At 46.9% G+C, this 24,440-nt stretch overlaps 1 protein-coding gene across 2 annotated transcripts in view; it reads right to left on the bottom strand.

Annotated features, from left to right (window-relative positions):
- The window catches only part of MORN2 (MORN repeat containing 2), a 149,004-nt gene that overhangs the window by 100,125 nt on the left and 24,439 nt on the right, over nt 1-24,440 (bottom strand). The gene's annotated exons all lie outside the window — the stretch shown is intronic.

Raw genomic sequence — 24,440 nt, 5'->3', positions numbered from 1 at the left:
ATTCACTCCCAGTAGGCGGCGGCTTAGCGTGAGCAACTCTGCTAAAATCGCCTTGCGAGCGAACAACTCGGAATGACCTCCAAGGTTCATAAAGGGTTGAGATTACCTAAAGGATAAAAAAGGGGCAGACTAGATGGGCCAAGTGGTTCTTCTCTGCCATCAAATTCTATGTTTCAATGAATGTATTTTAAATGTATTTAAAGTGTAGAAATGCACTTGCCTTCTCCCTGGTGGTCTAGGAGAAACCCAGAGCTCCCTGTGGGCTATTTTGTTCCCCTAATCACTTCCTGTGGCCAGAGGACTCTAATTGGCAGTGCTGAAAGTAGGGTGGTACGGAGTACCATTAAGAAATATAGTGGTGGTACTCAGTACCACCAACCCACCACTGGGGCATAATTTATAAGGGGAATTTTTGTGTGTGGGACATAAAATGGTATCAGTGGCATAACTGTTTGTGGCATAATATGTAATAGGCATTACGGTGTGTGTATAATATGTAATGCATTACGGTGTGTGGCATAATGTGTAATGGGCATTATGGTGTGTGGCATAATGTGCAATAAGCATTACGGTGTGTGGCATAATGTGTAATAAGCATTACGGTGTGTGGCATAATGTGTACAACAGGCTTGGGCCCAGGTAAAGAGTATCCACCCCCACCCACACCTGAGGCAGATAAGGGCTTAAAAGTGAGCATGTGCACAGAGTCAGCCCCAGCCAATTTGATGCCCTAGGCAAGATTTTGGCTGGTGCCCCCTAGTACCACCGCTAGTTCTGCATATGACCCAGCAACAGTCAGACAGTGGGGTCCACCGGGGAGTAACCCTATGCCCCTGTGGGTCAGTTCAATCCTGCATAATGCCACACAGTAATGCACCTTACATATATGTCCCACAATAGTAATGCCCATAATACACATAATTCCACACAGTAATGCACCTTACACATGTGCCCCACATTAGTAATGCCCACAATACACATAATGTCACACAGTAATGCACCATACACAAATGCCCTACATTAGTAATGCCCATAATACACATAATTCCACACAGTAATGCATCTTACACATGTGCCCCACATTAGTAATGCCCACAATACACATAATGTCACACAGTAATGCACCATACACAAATGCTCTACATTAGTATAGTGTTCACTCTAGGATTATTTTAGGGCAGGGTGCTGATCACGGGGAGGGCACATTTTTCATTCGTGAGGGCACATTTTTCATTCGTGAGGGCACATTTTTAAGTTAGAAGGGCAAAATTAGGTACATACTATAATGCTTGGTGCTCCCATTCCTATAGGTGAAAGCATGGACAGTGCGCGCCGGAGGCGTGCAGCAAAAAATAAGAATTTACTTACCGATAATTCTATTTCTCGTAGTCCGTAGTGGATGCTGGGAACTCCGTAAGGACCATGGGGAATAGCGGCTCCGCAGGAGACTGGGCACAAAAGTAAAAGCTTTAGGACTACCTGGTGTGCACTGGCTCCTCCCCCTATGACCCTCCTCCAAGCCTCAGTTAGGATACTGTGCCCGGACGAGCGTACACAATAAGGAAGGATTTTGAATCCCGGGTAAGACTCATACCAGCCACACCAATCACACCGTACAACCTGTGATCTGAACCCAGTTAACAGCATGATAACAGAGGAGCCTCTGAAAAGATGGCTCACAACAATAATAACCCGATTTTTGTAACAATAACTATGTACAAGTATTGCAGACAATCCGCACTTGGGATGGGCGCCCAGCATCCACTACGGACTACGAGAAATAGAATTATCGGTAAGTAAATTCATATTTTGTCCGACGTCCTAGTGGATGCTGGGAACTCCGTAAGGACCATGGGGATTATACCAAAGCTCCCAAACGGGCAGGAGAGTGCGGATGACTCTGCAGCACCGAATGAGAGAACTCAAGGTCCTCCTCAGCCAGGGTATCAAATTTGTAGAATTTAGCAAACGTGTTTGCCCCTGACCAAGTAGCTGCTCGGCAAAGTTGTAAAACCGAGACCCCTCGGGCAGCCGCCCAAGATGAGCCCACCTTCCTTGTGGAATGGGCTTTTACAGATTTTGGCTGTGGCAGGCCTGCCACAGAATGTGCAAGCTGAATTGTACTACAAATCCAACGAGCAATAGTTTGCTTAGAAGCAGGAGCACTAAGCTTGTTGGGTGCATACAGGATAAACAGCGAGTCAGATTTCCTGACTCCAGCCGTCCTGGAAACATATATTTTCAGGGCCCTGACTACGTCCAGCAACTTGGAGTCCTCCAAGTCCCTAGTAGCCGCAGGTACCACAATAGGCTGGTTCAAGTGAAACGCTGAAACCACCTTAGGGAGAAATTGAGGACGAGTCCTCAATTCTGCCCTGTCCGTATGAAAAATTAGGTAAGGGCTTTTATAGGATAAAGCCGCCAATTCTGAGACACGCCTGGCTGAAGCCAGGGCTAACAGCATTACCACTTTCCAAGTGAGATATTTTAAGTCTACAGTGGAGAGTGGTTCAAACCAATGTGATTTTAGGAACCCCAAAACTACATTGAGATCCCAAGGTGCCACTGGAGGCACAAAAGGAGGCTGTATATGCAGTACCCCCTTGACAAACGTCTGAACTTCAGGAACTGAAGCCAGTTCTTTCTGGAAGAAAATCGACAGGGACGAAATTTGAACCTTAATGGACCCTAATTTTAGGCCCATAGACAGTCCTGTTTGCAGGAAATGCAGGAAACGACCCAGTTGAAATTCCTCTGTAGGGGCCTTCCTGGCCTCGCACCACGCAACATATTTACGCCAAATACGGTGATAATGCTGTACGGTTACATCCTTCCTGGCTTTGATCAGGGTAGGGATGACTTCATCCGGAATGCCTTTTTCCTTTAGGATCCGGCGTTCAACCGCCATGCCGTCAAACGCAGCCGCGGTAAGTCTTGGAACAGACAGGGTCCCTGCTGGAGCAGGTCCTTTTTTAGAGGTAGAGGCCACGGGTCCTCTGTGAGCATCTCTTGAAGTTCCGGGTACCAAGTCCTTCTTGGCCAATCCGGAGCCACGAGTATAGTCCTTACTCCTCTCCTTCTTATGATTCTCAGTACCTTGGGTATGAGAGGCAGAGGAGGGAACACATACACTGACTGGTACACCCACGGTGTTACCAGAGCGTCCACAGCTATTGCCTGAGGGTCCCTTGACCTGGCGCAATACCTGTCTAGTTTTTTGTTGAGGCGGGACGCCATCATGTCCACCTTTGGTTTTTCCCAACGGTTCACAATCATGTGGAAGACTTCTGGGTGAAGTCCCCACTCCCCCGGGTGGAGGTCGTGTCTGCTGAGGAAGTCTGCTTCCCAGTTGTCCACTCCCGGAATGAACACTGCTGACAGTGCTATCACATGATTTTCCGCCCAGCGGAGAATCCTTGCAACTTCTGTCATTGCCCTCCTGCTTCTCGTGCCGCCCTGTCTGTTTACGTGGGCGACTGCCGTGATGTTGTCTGACTGGATCAGCACCGGCTGACCTTGAAGCAGAGGTCTTGCTAGGCTTAGAGCATTGTAGATGGCCCTTAGCTCCAGGATATTTATGTGAAGTAATGTCTCCAGGCTTGACCACAAGCCCTGGAAATTTTTTCCCTGTGTGACTGCTCCCCAGCCTCTCAGGCTGGCCTCCGTGGTCACCAGCATCCAATCCTGAATGCCGAATCTGCGGCCCTCTAGAAGATGAGCACTCTGTAACCACCACAGGAGAGACACCCTTGTCCTTGGAGATAGGGTTATCCGCTGATGCATCTGAAGATGCGATCCGGACCATTTGTCCAGCAGATCCCACTGAAAAGTTCTTGCGTGGAATCTGCCGAATGGAATCGCTTCGTAATAAGCCACCATTTTTCCCAGGACTCTTGTGCAATGATGCACTGACACTTTTCCTGGTTTTAGGAGGTTCCTGACTAGCTCGGATAACTCCCTGGCTTTCTCCTCCGGGAGAAACACCTTTTTCTGGACTGTGTCCAGAATCATCCCTAGGAACAGCAGACGTGTCGTCGGAAACAACTGCGGTTTTGGAATATTTAGAATCCACCCGTGCTGTCGTAGAACTACTTGAGATAGTGCTACTCCGACCTCCAACTGTTCTCTGGACCTTGCTCTTATCAGGAGGTCGTCCATTTTCTTCGAAGAAGAATCATCATTTCGGGCATTACCTTGGTAAAGACCCGGAGTGCCGTGGACAATCCAAACGGCAGCGTCTGAAACTGATAGTGACAGTTCTGTACCACGAACCTGAGATACCCTTGGTGAGAAGGGCAAATTGGGACATGGAGGTAAGCATCCCTGATGTCCCGGGACACCATATAGTCCCCTTCTTCCTGGTTCGCTATCACTGCTCTAAGTGACTAAATCTTGATTTGAACCTTTGTAAGTGTTCAAATATTTCAGATTTAGAATAGGTCTCACCGAGCCTTCTGGTTTCAGTACCACAATATAGTGTGGAATAATACCCCTTTCCTTGTTGTAGGAGGGGTACTTTGATTATCACCTGCTGGGAATACAGCTTGTGAATTGTTTCCAATACTGCCTCCCTGTCGGAGGGAGACGTTGGTAAAGCAGACTTCAGGAACCTGCGAGGGGAAACGTCTCGACTATCCAATCTGTACCCCTGGGATACTACTTGTAGGATCCAGGGGTCCTGTACGGCTCCAGCGTCATGCTGAGAACTTGGCAGAAGCGGTGGAAGGCTTCTGTTCCTGGGAATGGGCTGCCTGCTGCAGTCTTCTTCCCTTTCCTCTATCCCTGGGCAGATATGCTTATGGGGACGAAAGGACTGAGGCTGAAAAGACGGTGTCTTTTTCTGCATAGATGTGACTTAGGGTAAAAACGGTGGATTTCCCAGCAGTTGCCGTGGCCACCAGGTCCGATGGACCGACCCCAAATAACTCCTCCCCTTTATACGGCAATACATCTTTGTGCCGTTTGGAATCTGCATCACCTGACCACTGTCGTGTCCATAAACATCTTTTGGCAGATATGGACATCGCACTTACTCTTGATGCCAGAGTGCAAATATCCCTCTGTGCATCTCGCATATATAGAAATGCATTCTTTAAATGCTCTATAGTAAATAAAATACTGTCCCTGTCAAGGGTATCAATATTTTCAGTCAGGGAATCCGACCAAGCCACCCCCGCGCTGCACATCCAGGCTGAGGCGATCGCTGGTCGCAGTATAACACCAGTATGTGTGTATATACTTTTTAGGATATTTTCCAGCCTCCTATCAGCTGGCTCCCTGAGGGCGGCCGTATCTGGAGACGGTACCGCCACTTGTTTTGATAAGCGTGTGAGCGCCTTATCCACCCTAAGGGGTGTTTCCCAACGCGCCCTAACTTCTGTCGGGAAAGGGTATACCGACAATAATTTTCTATCGGGGGAACCCCGCGCCTCATCACACACTTCATTTAATTTATCTGATTCAGGAAAAACTATAGGTAGTTTTTCCACACCCCACATAATACCCTTTTTTGTGGTACTTGTAGTATCAGAAATATGTAACACCTCCTTCATTGCCCTTAACAAGTAACGTGTGGCCCTAAAGGAAAATACGTTTGTTTCTTCACCGTCGACACTGGAGTCAGTGTCCGTGTCTGTGTCTGTGTCGACCGACTGAGGTAAAATGGGCATTATAACGTCCCTGACGGTGTTTTAGACGCCTGGACAGATACTAATATGTTTGCCGGCCGTCTCATGTCGTCAACCGACTTGCAGCGTGTTGACATTATCACGTAATTCCTTAAATAAGCCATCTATTCCGGTGTCGACTCCCTAAAGAGTGACATCACCATTACAGGCAATTTGCTCCGCCTCCCAACATCGTCCTCATACATGTCGACACACACGTACCGACACACAGCACACACACAGGGAATGCTCTGATAGAGGACAGGACCCACTAGCCCTTTGGGGAGACAGAGGGAGAGTTTGCCAGCACACACCAAAAACGCTATAATTATACAGGGACAACCTTTATATAAGTGCTTTTCCCTTATAGCATTTTAATATATGTAGTCATATCGCCAAATCAGTGCCCCCCCTCTCTGTTTTAACCCTGTTTCTGTAGTGCAGTGCAGGGGAGAGCCTGGGAGCCTTCCCACCAGCATTTCTGTGAGGGAAAATGGCGCTGTGTGCTGAGGAGAATAGGCCCCGCCCCCTTTTCGGCGGGCTTCTTCTCCCGTTTTTCTGAGACCTGGCAGGGGTTAAATACATCCATATAGCCCCCAGGGGCTATATGTGATGTATTTTTAGCCAGAATAAGGTACTATCATTGCTGCCCAGGGCGCCCCCCCCAGCACCCTGCACCCTCAGTGACCGCTGTTATGAAGTGTGCTGACAACAATGGCGCACAGCTGCAGTGCTGTGCGCTACCTTATGAAGACTGAAAAGTCTTCTGCCGCCGGTTTCTGGACCTCTTCATTTTTCGGCATCTGCAAGGGGGTCGGCGGCGCGGCTCCGGGACGAACCCCAGGGTGAGACCTGTGTTCCGACTCCCTCTGGAGCTAATGGTGTCCAGTAGCCTAAGAAGCCAATCCATCCTGCACGCAGGTGAGTTCACTTCTCTCCCCTAAGTCCCTCGATGCAGTGAGCCTGTTGCCAGCAGGACTCACTGAAAATAAAAAACCTAACATAACTTTTACTCTAAGCAGCTCTTTAGGAGAGCCACCTAGATTGCACCCTTCTCGGCCGGGCACAAAAATCTAACTGAGGCTTGGAGGAGGGTCATAGGGGGAGGAGCCAGTGCACACCACCTGATCCTAAAGCTTTTACTTTTGTGCCCTGTCTCCTGCGGAGCCGCTATTCCCCATGGTCCTGACGGAGTCCCCAGCATCCACTAGGACGTTAGAGAAAACAGTTAAATGAATAAGAACCTGGTTGCAGGATAGGAAACAGACAGTTGTAGTGATTGGAGTGCAATCTATGGAGGGAAAGGTTACAGTGGAGTACTCCAGGGATCTGTACTTGGACCAGTTCTCTGTAATATCTTTGCTGGTGACAGTGCAAATGGTATTGAAGGGAAAGTATGCCTTTTTGCAGATGGTACAAAGATATGCAACATGGTAGACACACCGGGATGGGTAAAACAAATAATTGATGACCTAGGTAGGCTTGAGAAATGGTCAAGAACATGGCAACTACAGTTTAATGCTAAAAAAATGCAAAATCATGCACTTGGGTCTCAAAAACCCAAAGGCTAAATATAGTATCAAGGGTACTATAATGGAAACTAATGAGGAGGAAAGGGATTTAGGAGTCACTATTTCAAGTGACTTAAAGTCATGAAAGCAATGTAACAAAGCAATGAGGAAGGCTAGTTAGATGCTTGGTTGCATAGGGAGAGGAATCAGTAGCAGGAAAATAGATCTAATAATGCCACTGTACAGGTCATTGGTATGGCCTCATCTGGAATACTGTGTCCAGTTCTAGAGACCCTATCTCCAGAAGGATATACATACATTAGAGAGTGTACAAAGAGGGGCAACTAAAATGGTACATATAATAAAAAAAAAGGAATGGATATCTTATGCGCCCAACATTTGATAAGGTAAAACAGATACTTAATAGTGTGAAAGTTCTCGTGTGGCAAGTCCAAAAGGTTCTCCTTTATTACTCCTTTACGCTGGAAAACCCAAGTTATTTCCTCCAAACGAATGCCGTGGGTGGCAAAAGGGGAAAGGAGAAAAACAAACAGAAAAAATCCAATGTGTAGTACAGTCTTTTACACAGTCAGAAATATAAATCAATTCGGGAAAACGGGTTCCTCAGAAGCAAATTCCCACTCCGTGTATGGTCTACGTTAGGGGACCACCCAAAACAACGTGATGATGTATCCGAATTAGTGCTCACTTTGTAAGCTTACATAAAACAAGTATTCTCATGCACATAAAGGTATATTTTTCTTGTGTCTCCCCAAGCTCTTGCACGCCTCCCCTGAGGATAGAGGGGACCAAACGCCTCCCTGGGGAAGAGGTTGCTGCTGAGTTCCCCAGAGACGGGAGCATGTGAAAACGTCATCCCTTCTGTGTGAAAACGATAAAAGAAACCGTTATATGATTACATCTGCTTGTTACAAGTAAGCTACGTGTAAGCTGAAACTCTTGCTTACCATTTGGGTGGTACATGTGAATTTACTGTGAGAAGTAAAAGACAAAGAAAAAGATACCTTTATGTGCATGAGAATACTTGTTTTATGTAAGCTTACAAAGTGAGCACTAATTCGGATACATCATCACGCTGTTTTGGGTGGTCCCCTGTCATTGACCATACACGGAGTGGGAATTTGCTTCTGAGGAACCCGTTTTCCCGAATTGATTTATATTTCTGACTGTGTAAAAGACTGTACTACACATTGGATTTTTTCTGTTTGTTTTTCTCCTTTCCCCTTTTGCCACCCACGGCATTCGTTTGGAGGAAATAACTTGGGTTTTCCAGCGTAAAGGAGTGATAAAGGAGAACCTTTTGGACTTGCCACACGAGAACTTTCACACTATTAAGTATCTGTTTTACCTTATCAAATGTTGGGCGCATAAGATATCCATTCCTTTTTTTTTTTATTGTTGCCTATCCCAGTTTTGATAACACTGGTAGATATCCATTTGCTGCCTACATTATCCAGCGCAGGGGTTCACTTATCTGTTTATTGCTAAAATGGTACATAGCCTACATCACAAAACTTACCCAGAAATGCTAAAAGATCTTAACATGTATAGCTTGGAGCAGAGAAGGGAAAGGGGGGACATGATAGAAACTTTCAAATACACCAAGGGCCTTAACAAAGTTCAGGAAGGAAACATTCTTCAAAGGAAGAAAGTATTAGAACTTGAGGACATACACTGAAACTGGAGGGAGACAGGTTCAGGGGAAATTTCCTGAAAAATTACTTCACAGAAAGAGTAGTGGATAAGTGGAATAGCCTCTCATCAGAGGTGGTAGAGGCTAAGACTGTAGAGCAATTTAAACATGCTTGGGATATGCATATGAATATCCTTACAAAGAACTAAGGGCCCTCATTCCGAGTTGTTCGCTCGGTAAAAATCTTCGCATCGCAGCGATTTTCCGCTTAATGCGCATGCGCAATGTCCGCACTGCGACTGCGCCAAGTAAATTTGCTATGCACTTAGTAATTTTACTCACGGCTTTTTCATCGTTCTGGTGATCGTAATGTGATTGACAGGAAATGGGTGTTACTGGGCGGAAACAGGCCGTTTTATGGGCGTGTGAGAAAAAACGCTACCGTTTCCGGAAAAAACACAGGAGTGGCCGGAGAAACGGAGGAGTGTCTGGGCGAACGCTGGGAGTGTTTGTGACGTCAAACCAGGAACGACAAGCACTGAACTGATCGCAGATGCCGAGTAAGTCTGAAGCTACTCAGAAACTGCTACGAGGTGTGTAATCGCAATATTGCGAATACTTCGTTCGCAATGTTAAGATGCTAAGATTCACTCCCAGTAGGCGGCGGCTTAGCGTGAGCAACTCTGCTAAAATCGCCTTGCGAGCGAACAACTCGGAATGACCTCCAAGGTTCATAAAGGGTTGAGATTACCTAAAGGATAAAAAAGGGGCAGACTAGATGGGCCAAGTGGTTCTTCTCTGCCATCAAATTCTATGTTTCAATGAATGTATTTTAAATGTATTTAAAGTGTAGAAATGCACTTGCCTTCTCCCTGGTGGTCTAGGAGAAACCCAGAGCTCCCTGTGGGCTATTTTGTTCCCCTAATCACTTCCTGTGGCCAGAGGACTCTAATTGGCAGTGCTGAAAGTAGGGTGGTACGGAGTACCATTAAGAAATATAGTGGTGGTACTCAGTACCACCAACCCACCACTGGGGCATAATTTATAAGGGGAATTTTTGTGTGTGGGACATAAAATGGTATCAGTGGCATAACTGTTTGTGGCATAATATGTAATAGGCATTACGGTGTGTGTATAATATGTAATGCATTACGGTGTGTGGCATAATGTGTAATGGGCATTATGGTGTGTGGCATAATGTGCAATAAGCATTACGGTGTGTGGCATAATGTGTAATAAGCATTACGGTGTGTGGCATAATGTGTACAACAGGCTTGGGCCCAGGTAAAGAGTATCCACCCCCACCCACACCTGAGGCAGATAAGGGCTTAAAAGTGAGCATGTGCACAGAGTCAGCCCCAGCCAATTTGATGCCCTAGGCAAGATTTTGGCTGGTGCCCCCTAGTACCACCGCTAGTTCTGCATATGACCCAGCAACAGTCAGACAGTGGGGTCCACCGGGGAGTAACCCTATGCCCCTGTGGGTCAGTTCAATCCTGCATAATGCCACACAGTAATGCACCTTACATATATGTCCCACAATAGTAATGCCCATAATACACATAATTCCACACAGTAATGCACCTTACACATGTGCCCCACATTAGTAATGCCCACAATACACATAATGTCACACAGTAATGCACCATACACAAATGCCCTACATTAGTAATGCCCATAATACACATAATTCCACACAGTAATGCATCTTACACATGTGCCCCACATTAGTAATGCCCACAATACACATAATGTCACACAGTAATGCACCATACACAAATGCTCTACATTAGTATAGTGTTCACTCTAGGATTATTTTAGGGCAGGGTGCTGATCACGGGGAGGGCACATTTTTCATTCGTGAGGGCACATTTTTCATTCGTGAGGGCACATTTTTAAGTTAGAAGGGCAAAATTAGGTACATACTATAATGCTTGGTGCTCCCATTCCTATAGGTGAAAGCATGGACAGTGCGCGCCGGAGGCGTGCAGCAAAAAATAAGAATTTACTTACCGATAATTCTATTTCTCGTAGTCCGTAGTGGATGCTGGGAACTCCGTAAGGACCATGGGGAATAGCGGCTCCGCAGGAGACTGGGCACAAAAGTAAAAGCTTTAGGACTACCTGGTGTGCACTGGCTCCTCCCCCTATGACCCTCCTCCAAGCCTCAGTTAGGATACTGTGCCCGGACGAGCGTACACAATAAGGAAGGATTTTGAATCCCGGGTAAGACTCATACCAGCCACACCAATCACACCGTACAACCTGTGATCTGAACCCAGTTAACAGCATGATAACAGAGGAGCCTCTGAAAAGATGGCTCACAACAATAATAACCCGATTTTTGTAACAATAACTATGTACAAGTATTGCAGACAATCCGCACTTGGGATGGGCGCCCAGCATCCACTACGGACTACGAGAAATAGAATTATCGGTAAGTAAATTCATATTTTGTCCGACGTCCTAGTGGATGCTGGGAACTCCGTAAGGACCATGGGGATTATACCAAAGCTCCCAAACGGGCAGGAGAGTGCGGATGACTCTGCAGCACCGAATGAGAGAACTCAAGGTCCTCCTCAGCCAGGGTATCAAATTTGTAGAATTTAGCAAACGTGTTTGCCCCTGACCAAGTAGCTGCTCGGCAAAGTTGTAAAACCGAGACCCCTCGGGCAGCCGCCCAAGATGAGCCCACCTTCCTTGTGGAATGGGCTTTTACAGATTTTGGCTGTGGCAGGCCTGCCACAGAATGTGCAAGCTGAATTGTACTACAAATCCAACGAGCAATAGTTTGCTTAGAAGCAGGAGCACTAAGCTTGTTGGGTGCATACAGGATAAACAGCGAGTCAGATTTCCTGACTCCAGCCGTCCTGGAAACATATATTTTCAGGGCCCTGACTACGTCCAGCAACTTGGAGTCCTCCAAGTCCCTAGTAGCCGCAGGTACCACAATAGGCTGGTTCAAGTGAAACGCTGAAACCACCTTAGGGAGAAATTGAGGACGAGTCCTCAATTCTGCCCTGTCCGTATGAAAAATTAGGTAAGGGCTTTTATAGGATAAAGCCGCCAATTCTGAGACACGCCTGGCTGAAGCCAGGGCTAACAGCATTACCACTTTCCAAGTGAGATATTTTAAGTCTACAGTGGAGAGTGGTTCAAACCAATGTGATTTTAGGAACCCCAAAACTACATTGAGATCCCAAGGTGCCACTGGAGGCACAAAAGGAGGCTGTATATGCAGTACCCCCTTGACAAACGTCTGAACTTCAGGAACTGAAGCCAGTTCTTTCTGGAAGAAAATCGACAGGGACGAAATTTGAACCTTAATGGACCCTAATTTTAGGCCCATAGACAGTCCTGTTTGCAGGAAATGCAGGAAACGACCCAGTTGAAATTCCTCTGTAGGGGCCTTCCTGGCCTCGCACCACGCAACATATTTACGCCAAATACGGTGATAATGCTGTACGGTTACATCCTTCCTGGCTTTGATCAGGGTAGGGATGACTTCATCCGGAATGCCTTTTTCCTTTAGGATCCGGCGTTCAACCGCCATGCCGTCAAACGCAGCCGCGGTAAGTCTTGGAACAGACAGGGTCCCTGCTGGAGCAGGTCCTTTTTTAGAGGTAGAGGCCACGGGTCCTCTGTGAGCATCTCTTGAAGTTCCGGGTACCAAGTCCTTCTTGGCCAATCCGGAGCCACGAGTATAGTCCTTACTCCTCTCCTTCTTATGATTCTCAGTACCTTGGGTATGAGAGGCAGAGGAGGGAACACATACACTGACTGGTACACCCACGGTGTTACCAGAGCGTCCACAGCTATTGCCTGAGGGTCCCTTGACCTGGCGCAATACCTGTCTAGTTTTTTGTTGAGGCGGGACGCCATCATGTCCACCTTTGGTTTTTCCCAACGGTTCACAATCATGTGGAAGACTTCTGGGTGAAGTCCCCACTCCCCCGGGTGGAGGTCGTGTCTGCTGAGGAAGTCTGCTTCCCAGTTGTCCACTCCCGGAATGAACACTGCTGACAGTGCTATCACATGATTTTCCGCCCAGCGGAGAATCCTTGCAACTTCTGTCATTGCCCTCCTGCTTCTCGTGCCGCCCTGTCTGTTTACGTGGGCGACTGCCGTGATGTTGTCTGACTGGATCAGCACCGGCTGACCTTGAAGCAGAGGTCTTGCTAGGCTTAGAGCATTGTAGATGGCCCTTAGCTCCAGGATATTTATGTGAAGTAATGTCTCCAGGCTTGACCACAAGCCCTGGAAATTTCTTCCCTGTGTGACTGCTCCCCAGCCTCTCAGGCTGGCATCCATGGTCACCAGGACCCAGTCCTGAATGCCGAATCTGCGGCCCTCTAGAAGATGAGCACTCTGCAACCACCACAGGAGAGACACCCTTGTCCTTGGTGACAAGATTATCCGCTGATGCATCTGAAGATGCGACCCGGACCATTTGTCTAGCAGATCCCACTGGAAGGTTCTTGCGTGGAATCTGCCGAATGGGATTGCTTCGTAAGAAGCCACCATCTTTCCCAGGACCCTTGTGCATTGATGCACTGAGACTTGGCCTGGTTTTAGGAGATTTCTGACTAGTTCGGATAACTCCCTGGCTTTCTCCTCCGGGAGAAACACCTTTTTCTGGACTGTGTCCAGGATCATCCCTAGGAATAGAAGTCGTGTCGTCGGGATCAGCTGCGATTTTGGAATATTGAGAATCCAACCGTGCTGGCGCAGCACTATCTGAGATAGTGCTACCCCGACTTCCAACTGTTCCCTGGATCTTGCCCTTATCAGGAGATCGTCCAAGTAAGGGATAACTAAAACTCCCTTCCTTCGAAGGAGTATCATCATTTCGGCCATTACCTTGGTAAAGACCCGGGGTGCCGTGGACAATCCAAACGGCAGCGTCTGAAACTGATAGTGACAGTTCTGTACCACAAACCTGAGGTACCCTTGGTGAGAAGGGTAAATTGGGACATGTAGGTAAGCATCTTTGATGTCCAGAGACACCATATAGTCCCCTTCTTCCAGGTTTGCAATCACTGCTCTGAGTGACTCCATCTTGAATTTGAACCTTTGTATGTAAGTGTTCAAGGATTTTAGGTTTAAAATTGGTCTCACCGAGCCGTCCGGCTTCGGTACCACAAATAGTGTGGAATAGTACCCCTTTCCCTGTTGTAGGAGGGGTACCTTGATTATCACCTGCTGGGAATACAGCTTGTGAATGGCTTCCAATACTGCCTCCCTGTCTGAGGGAGACGTCGGTAAAGCAGACTTTAGAAAACGGCGAGGGGGAGACGTCTCGAATTCCAATTTGTACCCCTGAGATACCACTTGAAGGATCCAGGGGTCCACTTGCGAGTGGGCCCACTGCGCACTGAACTTCTTGAGACGGGCCCCCACCGTGCCTGAGTCCGCTTGTAAAGCCCCAGCGTCATGCTGAGGACTTTGCGGAGGCGGGAGAGGGCTTTTGTTCCTGGGAACTGGCTGTTTGTTGCAGCCTTTTCCCTCTCCCTCTGCCACGGGGCAGAAATGAGGCGCCTTTTGCCCGCTTGCCCTTATGGGGACGAAAGGACTGCGCCTGATAATACGGCGTCTTCTTAGGTTGAGAAGCTACCTGGGGTAAAAATGTGGATTTTCCAGCAGTTGCCGTGGCTACCAGGTCTGACAGACCTACCCCAAATAACTCCTCCCCCTTATAAGGCAATACTTCCATGTGCCTTTTAGAATCCGCATCGCCTGACCACTGCCGCGTCCATAAACCTCTTCTTGCAGAAATGGACAGCGCGCTAACTCTTGATGCCAGTCGGCAAATATCCCTCTGTGCATCACGCATATATAGAAATGCATCCTTCAAATGCTCTATAGTCAGTAATATACTGTCCCTATCTAGGGTATCAATATTTTCAGTCAGGGAATCCGACCACGCTAGGCCCGCACTGCACATCCAGGCTGAGGCGATTGCTGGTCGCAGTATAATACCCGTGTGAGAGTATATACATTTTAGGATATTCTCCAGCTTTCTATCGGCAGGTTCCTTTAGGGCGGCCGTATCAGGAGAGGGTAGTGCTACCTGTTTAGACAAGCGTGTGAGCGCTTTATCCACCCTAGGGGGTGTTTCCCAACGTGCCCTATCCTCTGGCGGGAAAGGGTACGATGCCAATAACCTTTTAGGAATTATCAGTTTTTTATCGGGGGAAACCCACGCCTCATCACACACTTTATTTAATTCCTCGGATACAGGAAAAACTACAGGCAGTTTTTTCTCACCAAACATAATACCCTTTTTAGTGGTACTTGTATTATCAGAGATATGCAATACATTTTTCATTGCTTCAATCATGTAACGTGTGGCCCTAGTGGAAGTCACGTATGTCTCCTCATCATCGACACTGGAGTCAGTATCCGTGTCTGTGTCTGCCATTTGAGGTAACGGGCGTTTTAAAGCCCCTGATGGCGTTTGAGACCCCTGGACAGGCACAAGCTGAGTAGCCGGCTGTCTCATGTCGTCAACTGTCTGTCGTAAAGAGCTGACACTATCACGCAATTCCTTCCATAAGCTCATCCACTCAGGTGTCGACTCCCTAGGGGGTGACAACTGTATAATAGGCAATTGCTCCGCCTCCATCTCATTTTCCTCCTCAAACATGTCGACACAATCGTACCGACACACCGCACACACACAGGGAATGCTCTGATAGAGGACAGGACCCCACTAGCCCGTTGGGGAGACAGAGGGAGAGTATGCCAGCACACACCAGAGCGCTATATATAGACAGGAATACCACTATAAAATGTGCTTTTCCCTTTATAGCTGCTGTTAGTATCAAAACTGCGCCAAATTAGTGCCCCCCTCTCTTTTTTACCCTTTTCTGTAGTGCAGGACTGCAGGGGAGAGTCAGGGAGACGTCCTTCCAGCGGAGCTGTGATGGAAAATGGCGCCCGTGTGCTGAGGAGATAGGCTCCGCCCCCTTCTCGGCGGCCTTTTCTCCCGCTTTTTAGGTGAGTTCTGGCAGGGGTTAAAATACATCCATATAGCCCTGGGGGTTATATGTGGTGTATTTATGCCAGCCAAGGTGTTTTACATTGCTGCTCAGGGCGCCCCCCCCTAGCGCCCTGCACCCTCAGTGACCGGAGTGTGAAGTGTGCCTGAGTAACAATGGCGCACAGCTGCAGTGCTGTGCGCTACCTTGTTGAAGACTGATGTCTTCTGCCGCCGATTTTTCCGGACCTCTTCTTGCTTCTGGCTCTGTAAGGGGGCCGGCGGCGCGGCTCTGGGACCGAGCTCCGAGGCTGGGCCTGTGTTCGGTCCCTCTGGAGCTAATGGTGTCCAGTAGCCTAAGAAGCCCAATCCACTCTGCACTTCAGGTGAGTTCGCTTCTGCTCCCCTTAGTCCCTCGATGCAGTGAGCCTGTTGCCATCAGGTCTCACTGAAAATAAAAAACCTAAACTTAAACTTTCACTAAGAAGCTCAGGAGAGCCCCTAGTGTGCACCCTTCTCGGCCGGGCACAAAAATCTAACTGAGGCTTGGAGGAGGGTCATAGGGGGAGGAGCCAGTGCACACCAGGTAGTCCTAAAGCTTTTACTTTTGTGCCCAGTCTCCTGCGGAGCCGCTATTCCCCATGGTCCTTACGGAGTTCCCAGCATCCACTAGGACGTCAGAGAAATTTAGGAGAGTTGTTTCGTGGGGAAGGGGCGTGACCACATAATAGTACCAAATCACATTATACCACACAATAGTGCTGCTTATACACATTGCACCAGGTAGAACCTCCTATACACACTGCGCCAGGTGTATACATATTGCGCCAGATAGAGCACGTTCTACACATTGCACCAGGTAGAACCTCCTATACACACTGCGCCAGGTAGAGCACGTTATACATATTGCGCCAGATAGAGCACGTTATACACATTGCCCCAGGTAGAACCTCCTATACACACTGCGCCAGGTAGAGCACGTTATACATATTGCGCCAGGGAGAGCACTGAGGCACACTGCACCAGGGAGAGACCACTGAGGCACACTGCACCAGGGGTAGAGCACTGAGGCACACAGCACCAGGGAGAGAACACTGAGGCACATTGCACTAGGGAGAGAACACTGAGGCACATTGCACCAGGGAGAGAACACTGAGGCACACTGCACCAGGGAGAGAACACTGAGGCACATTGCAATAGGGAGAGAACACTGAGGCACATTGCACCAGGGAGAGAACACTGGGGCACACTGCAACAGGGAGAGAGCACTAGGAGGAAGGGGAGGACGGGCACAGGGCAGATGCAGAGCGGCACTCACCGTTGCGGAGGAGAGCGCTGTGCCGGGTCAGCGGGGCCGGTCTCTTGATGCTGACGGCGGAGCCCAGGTCAGCGCGCAGCGCCATGGTGAGGGGGAATCAAACCATGCCGGAGGACTGGCGGGAGACACCGCAGGCTCTGATTGGCTGCTCCTCCCCACTGCACGCTGACCCTGTCTCCGCCTTCAGCTGAGAGTTATCAGCGCGGCGGGGGGAAGAAGTGACAGCGCGGCGGGGGGGAGAAGTGACAGCGCGGCGGGGGAGAGAAGTGACAGCACGGCGGGGGGAGAAGAGCAGTCCTTAGCAGGGCGGCAGGGCGGGCACAAACGGGCAGGGCGGCATTCTGTCACTCAAAAAAGGGGCAGGGCGCAGCGCCCTGCGAAAGAAGCTTAGAGTGAACACTATTAGTAATGCCCATAATACACATAATTCCACACAGTAATGCACCTTACACATGTACCCCACATTAGTAATGCCCATAATACACAGAATTCCACACAGTAATGCACCTTACACATACAGTGGGGATCGAAAGTTTGGGCACCCCAGGCAAAAATTTATTTTAATGTACAAAAAGAAGCCAAGGAAAGATGGAAAAATGTCCAAAAGGCATCAAATTACAGATTAGACATTCTTATAACATGTCAAAAAAAGTTTGATTTTATTTCCATCATTTACACTTTCAAGAGAACAGAAAACAAAAAATGGCGTCTGCAAAAGTTTGGGCACCCTGCAGAGTTAATGCCTTGTACTGCCCCCTTTGGCAAGTATCACAGCTTGTAAACGCTTTTTGTAGCCAGCGAAGAGTCTTTCAATTCTTGTTTGAGGTATCTTCGCCCATTCTTCCTTACAAAAGTCTTCCAGTTTTTTGAGATTCCTGGGCTGTCTGTGACGCACTGCTCTTTTAAGGTCTATCCATAGATTTTCAATTATATTGAGGTCAGGAGATTGTGAAGGCCATGGCAAAACCTTCAGTTTACGCCTCTTAATGTAATCCACCGTGGATTTTGAGGTGTGTTTAGGATCATTATCCATTTGTAGAAGCCAGCCTCTCTTTAACTTCAGCTTTTTCACAGATGGCATCAAGTTAGCGTCCAAAATTTGCTGGAATCTTATTGAATCCATTTTTCCTTCTACTCGTGAAATGTTCCCTGTGCCACTGGCTGCAATACAACCCCAAAGCATGATTGATCCACCCCCATGCTTAACAGTTGGACAGAGGTTCTTTTCATTAAATTCTGTGCCCTTCCTTCTCCAAACGTACCTTTGCTCATTCCGGCCAAAAAGTTCTATTTTAACCTCATCGGTCCACAGAACTTTATTCCAAAATGCATCAGGCTTGTCTATATGTTCATTTGCAAACTTCAAACGCTGATTTTTGTGGTGAGGATGTAGAAGAGGTTTTCTTCTGATGACTCTTCCATGAAGGCCATATTTGTACAAGTATCTCTTTATAGTGGAATAGTGTACTACAACTCCAGTGTCTGCCAGATCTTCCTGGAGGGATCGTGCAGTCAAACGTGGATTTTGACTTGCTTTTCTCACAATCCTGCGAGCTGTTCTGTCTGATATTTTTCTTGGTCTTCCAGATCTTGCTTTAACTTCCACTGTTCCTGATGACTGCCATTTCTTAATTACATTCTGAACAGAGGATATGGGCATCTGATAACGCTTTGCTAGCTTCTTATAGCCTTCTCCTGCTTTGTGAGCGTCAACTATTCTCAGTTTCAGTGTTCTACACAACTGCATGGTGGAACCCATGGTGCTGATTGTTGGAGCAAGGTCAGATGAGTCTGGGCTTTTAAAACCTTTGAGATTGACATCACCTGGTCTTTTCAGACGATGATTGAGAACAATCCATGACACTGCCAGGTCTCAGCTGTCCAAAAGAGGCAGTACAAGGTATTAACTATGCAGGGTGCCCAAACTTTTGCAGATGCCATTTTTTGTTTTCTGTTCTTTTGATAGTGTAAATGATGGAAATAAAATAAAACTTTTTTGACATGTTATAAGAATGTCTAATCTGTAATTTGATGCCTTTTGGAGATTTTTCCATCTTTCCTTGGCTTCTTTTTGCACATTAAAATTAATTTTTGCCTGGGGTGCCCAAACTTTCGATCCCCACTGTATGCCCTACATTAGTAACGTTAGTAGCTATTTTATAAAACTTACTTTTGCTTGCTGGCAGTCAGTGTGTGTGCCCATGCAGCTCCCTGCATCCGTGACTGCTCTTTGTGTGATAGGGGTGGCAGGATGGGTTGGTGCATGTTTGCGCTCGCACCCGTTAAAGGGGCACCCATACAAGGGATTTGACCGCACAGGGTATGCCGTCCTTTGCAAGCATCACCCTTTGTTTTTGCTTGCTGGTTGGACACAGATAGCCAGCCCAACTTGCTGGATGGACACAGATGACAGCAATGTCCAGATACTGCTATACTTGCTGGTTATACAAACAGGCCAATAACAAACATGTAGCAACTGTCCATTCTCTTCAATGTTCAGTGTGTTTGCTGGTGTCTGTTACTGCCGGCAACTGCATGTCCTTTATTTTATACTGCAAGATGCTCTCCAGTCTGACTCATCCGAAAGTCATGCTGCACTGACGTTTCATATAGAAATAGCACAACGCAACTTACCTACCACGTTACATTGCTGGGTGGCAGGGGAATTTAGCGGCATGGACTGACTGAGAAATAAAGTGTGGGGAGAACACTGCCCATGTTACGTCCCTGCAGACACCTGTGGTTTGCACAGGGATAAGGGGCACACACAGGATGGCAGGGTCCCCCTTCCCATGTGCACACTTTAAACACAAGCATTATAGGTGATTTCAGTATTATGTGGAGCAGTCTTCCAAAATACACATGTGATATCATAAGGAGCTGTCCAGTAATAACCTTATATAGTCAGTGAAAATGTCACAGGTCCAGGAATTGCAGTTACCGGGCTTCTGCTGTCTGAGGTCTCACAAGTTATGGGCATTCAAGCATGTCAGAGGGACTGTCTGCAATCTACTTGACAAATGTAACCAGCAGTGTATACAAGTACAGACTGAATACATTTGGAAAGTAACAGATAGTTTGCAGACTGTCCCTCCCAACATGAGATCCTGCAGAGACATGCTTGGATGCCCCTAAACATGCTTGGATGCCCTAGGCAAATGCTTAGCCTGCCTATAGGCTCTGTGTGTGCATGATGACTGCAAAGTGTGTGTTTGTGTGTGCATGGCTGCAGAGTGTGTGTGTGTACATGGCTGCAGAGTGTGTGTATACCGGGTTGGTGCGGGTCGCTGTGCAGTGTGAAATGGGTCACTGACGAATTCCTGGGTTGCCTGACCCGGTAATTCTTTTTTTAAACATAATTTTTTATTGAAGCAATATATGGAATACATACATAAACGTTCATCATATTTCAAATCTTTGATAGAAGGGTATTATATGAAAACAGAGCAAGAAAGAATACAGTTGAGTCTTTAATCAAGGGACACATCCATTATAAGCAATCAACAGTATCACATCTGCATGTAACAAGTCCCCGAAGATCATCTGTTCTACTGATCTGAAGTTCAGCTCAGTCAATTGACCCATACTTGTACTTTCGAATACGAGAAAAGAAAGAAAGAGAAAAATAAAAATTTATATATATATATATTACCCGTAGCCGTACCTAATTTTCTCACCCATCAGCCCATAGCGCCCTGATTGTCAGTCAACTCTAAAGCACAATCGGCGGATCTCCCGCAGCCATTCTAGTTAGAAACCATTCTGTGTTGGAGAATGAGTCGTGGGGCTGTTTCCTAACCGTCATCGACAAGGTCGTTATATAACTCTCCCAAACCTCAAAAAAATTATGTATCTTAGTGTCTTTTTCCAGCAGGACGCTTATCCACTCCATCCTAAAGAGGTAGAATAGTTTGGCTTTAAATAATGATAGAGTTGGTGGATCCTTCGCTATCCACACCTGCATAATGGCTTTTCTAGCCGCTAAACCAACTGCCAGCAGCAGTTTTTTACTGCCCAAAGAGAGGCGCTGATTCGGTGGTAGGATACCAAAGAGCGCCCACTCCGGAGACAACCTCCAATAGTTTACCAGATTGGCCGTCAAGTAGTTTCTTATCTGTGTCCAAAACTGTCTGATTATAGGACATGTCCATAGGCAGTGAAATATATCCGCCAGAGGAGTGCCACATTTCCAACATGCATGTGTGTCAGCAAGTCCTATCAAGTGTCGCCTATGGGGCGATAAATAAGTCCTATGTAAAATATTGAGAGACATTTCTTTATATCTAGATGAGTGAAATAATTTGCAGGTTTTAACATGCGCCGCCAGTAGGTCTGTAAGTTCAATGTCTGGGAGACAATCTCTCCAAGACATAATACCTCCCAGACCCCTCGAGTAGTCCAGGACGTTTCGAAAGTACCTATACGCAGTCGAAATTGCCTTCTTAACCTTAGGGGTTTGTTTCAGCATTTTATCCAACGGATTATCCCAATCCCCAGGTGAAAAACATCTGATTGTGGATGAAACATAATGTTGAGCCAAAAGAAAGGCCACAGGATAGGCCAGCAAAGTTGGGTATTTAGTAGTGGCCTCCTGGAACGTGAGCGGCCTCGAGCCCCGCATGTCCACTATATCACCGATCCTGGACACTCCCCCCAGCTGCCATATATTAAACCGATAATGTGCCCGACCCTCTTGGAAGTCAGGATTAGCCATGAACGGAAGATGTAATGATTTGTGGGCATTTAGATTTAGTTTATGTCGCATTTCTGTCCATAGTTTTTTAATGTTCCACAATAAGGGGTTCCCCCTCAGCTCCTCGGACACCTCCCAATCATGCAGATGTAGAAAGGTAATGAGATCCCCCCCTTGTATAAATTCTCTATCTAAGTCTGTGTTTGTGTATGTGTTGTCGTTATGCATCCAGTCATGTAGGTATCGTAGTTGGGTCGCCTGGGAGTACCAGAAGATATTAGGGAAGTTAATTCCCCCATTCCCTGCAGTCTGCTGTAGTTTGATTAATGCTATACGCGGTCTCCATCCCTGCCAAATGAATCTTCTAAAAAGAAAATTGAGACGTTGAACGTCTTTAGGTAGAAGTGTATGCGGCAAGGCTTGAATGAAGTACATCAGACGGGGGAATGATATCATCTTGATCAAGCTAGCCCTCCCCAAATATGATAAAGGCATAGATTTCCAGGTCTCAAGTTCTGTTTCAATTGTTCGGATGGCCGAGGTAAAATTTAGGGCATATAATCGCTACGGCTTTCTCGATATTCGAATCCCTAAATAAGTTATGTGATCCGAACTCCATTGTAGTGGTAGATTCATCGCCCCCTGTTTCAAAAATGAACCATTCCCCAGTCTGAGTGCCACCGATTTTGCCCAGTTAACGTTGAAGCCTGAAACTTGTCCATAAGCCTGCAGTTAATTAAATATATGGGTCAGTGAAGCCTCCGGGTCTGAGATATATAGCAGAAGATCATCGGCAAAAGCAGTAAGTTTTAGGTTTCTGCGACCAACCTGAATTCCATGAAACTGATTATCATTTAACAGCAAACGATGTAGGGGATCTATGGCCAGGTTGAACAGCAGGGAAGACAAGGGGCAACCTTGCCGCGTGCCACGATACATCACCACCGGGCTGCTAATATATCCATTAAGCAAAAGGGAAGTCGAGGGAGAATCGTGTAGGTAGCGAATAATATCAATAAAGTCTTGAAAATAGTCTACATTCTAGGACCTTGAATAGATGGGGCCAGAGTACTGTATCGAAGGCCTTAGTGGTGTCTAAACTGAGGAGTATATTTCTGGAATGGGGCGATTGAGCAGAAGCTATAACTGCCGCGATCGCTGCCCTAATTCCCTTAAACGAATGAGTATTGCGAACAAAGCCAAGTTGGTGGTTAGTTAAAGTATAGGGGAGAATAGTTTGCAGCCGGTCCGCTAAAATCTTAGTGAATAGTTTTATGTCGGTATTTAACAACGTAATGGGCCTATAAGAGGACACCAATTGTGGGTCTTGCGCGGGTTTAGGGATTAAAATAGTGTGTGCTGTTGTGAAGTGGTGGAAGGGGGAGCGATGATGCAAAAGGCTGTTGAACACTTCTAGCAGAGTCGGAACTATATGAGGCTGAAGGATTTTATAAAATTCAATGGAGAGGCCGTCAGGGTTTGGAGATTTGTGCAACTTGAGTTTGGACATTGCCGAGACTAATTCTTCCTCGGTGATAGCTCTCACCAGTAAATCCGACTGTGCATTCATTATTGGTGGTAATACAGTGTCTGGTAGGAGCGTGGTATGGGTAGATTCGTTAAAGGGGAGATCAGAGTATAGGTCAGCAAAGTAAGATTCAAAATGGTCTAATATGGCAGGGGAGTTGGTAAGGAGTTGTCCCGAGGCTCGGTGTCTAACAGCTGTTATGAATTTGCGCGTAGTTTTTTTCCTAGCCATATTTGCCAGTAGTCGACCGGATTTATTTCCCCATCTGTAATATTTATGGGAAGAAAATACCACGTCACGTTTTGCTTGCGCTAGTTTGTGGTCGTTTAAGAGCTGTTTAGCCTGTAAATAAAGCCGCAAAGACTCCTCAGTCTGTAGGGTAAGGTGACGCTGCATCGCATCAGTTAATTCTGAGTGTAAGGTGGTATATATCGCTAAATTTTTCTTTTTCAATCTATGAACATATTCAATAATTTGACCCCTTAGAACTGCTTTTGCCGCACCCCAAAGAATATTTGGGCGGTCCCAATGTTCCAGGTTATCGTCTAAATAGTTGGCCCAGTTTGTTATCAAAAATTTCCTAAAATCATCACAGTTATAGAGATAGCTCGGAAATCTCCAAATCCTAGAGCCCCCCGACTGAAGAGTTCTTTGCAGCGTCAATGTCACAGGAGCATGATCTGATATCAGAATGTTGTGTATATCAGCTTTCATGACTAGCGTCACTAGGGAGTCTGCAACCAAGATTGAGTCAATCCTGGACCAGGAGCTATGAACCCCGGAGAAGAAAGTAAATGATCTGTCAGAGGGATTGAGGAGACGCCAAATATCAGTAAGCTGAAGGGAGGTTTTCAATGTTTGGAGATGTGTCCAAGAAGAGGAACCGGAAGTACGCGAGATAGAACGTTTATCAATAGTGGGATCGTCAACTGTGTTCCAGTCACCTCCCAGGATAAGTTGAGAATTATCGCGTTGAAGCAGTTGAGAGCTAATTTCTTGGAGAAAAGCAGTTGTCTCGCCATTTGGTGCGTATACATTAACCAGTGTGTATTTGTTACCCCAAATTTCTACATCCAAAATTAAATAACGTC

This window comes from Pseudophryne corroboree, chromosome 4 (assembly GCF_028390025.1).
Source record: "Pseudophryne corroboree isolate aPseCor3 chromosome 4, aPseCor3.hap2, whole genome shotgun sequence".
NCBI classification, from domain to species: Eukaryota; Metazoa; Chordata; class Amphibia; order Anura; family Myobatrachidae; genus Pseudophryne; species Pseudophryne corroboree.
Note: the sequence above shows the minus strand (reverse complement) of the source record. Positions and strands in the feature narration are given on the sequence as shown.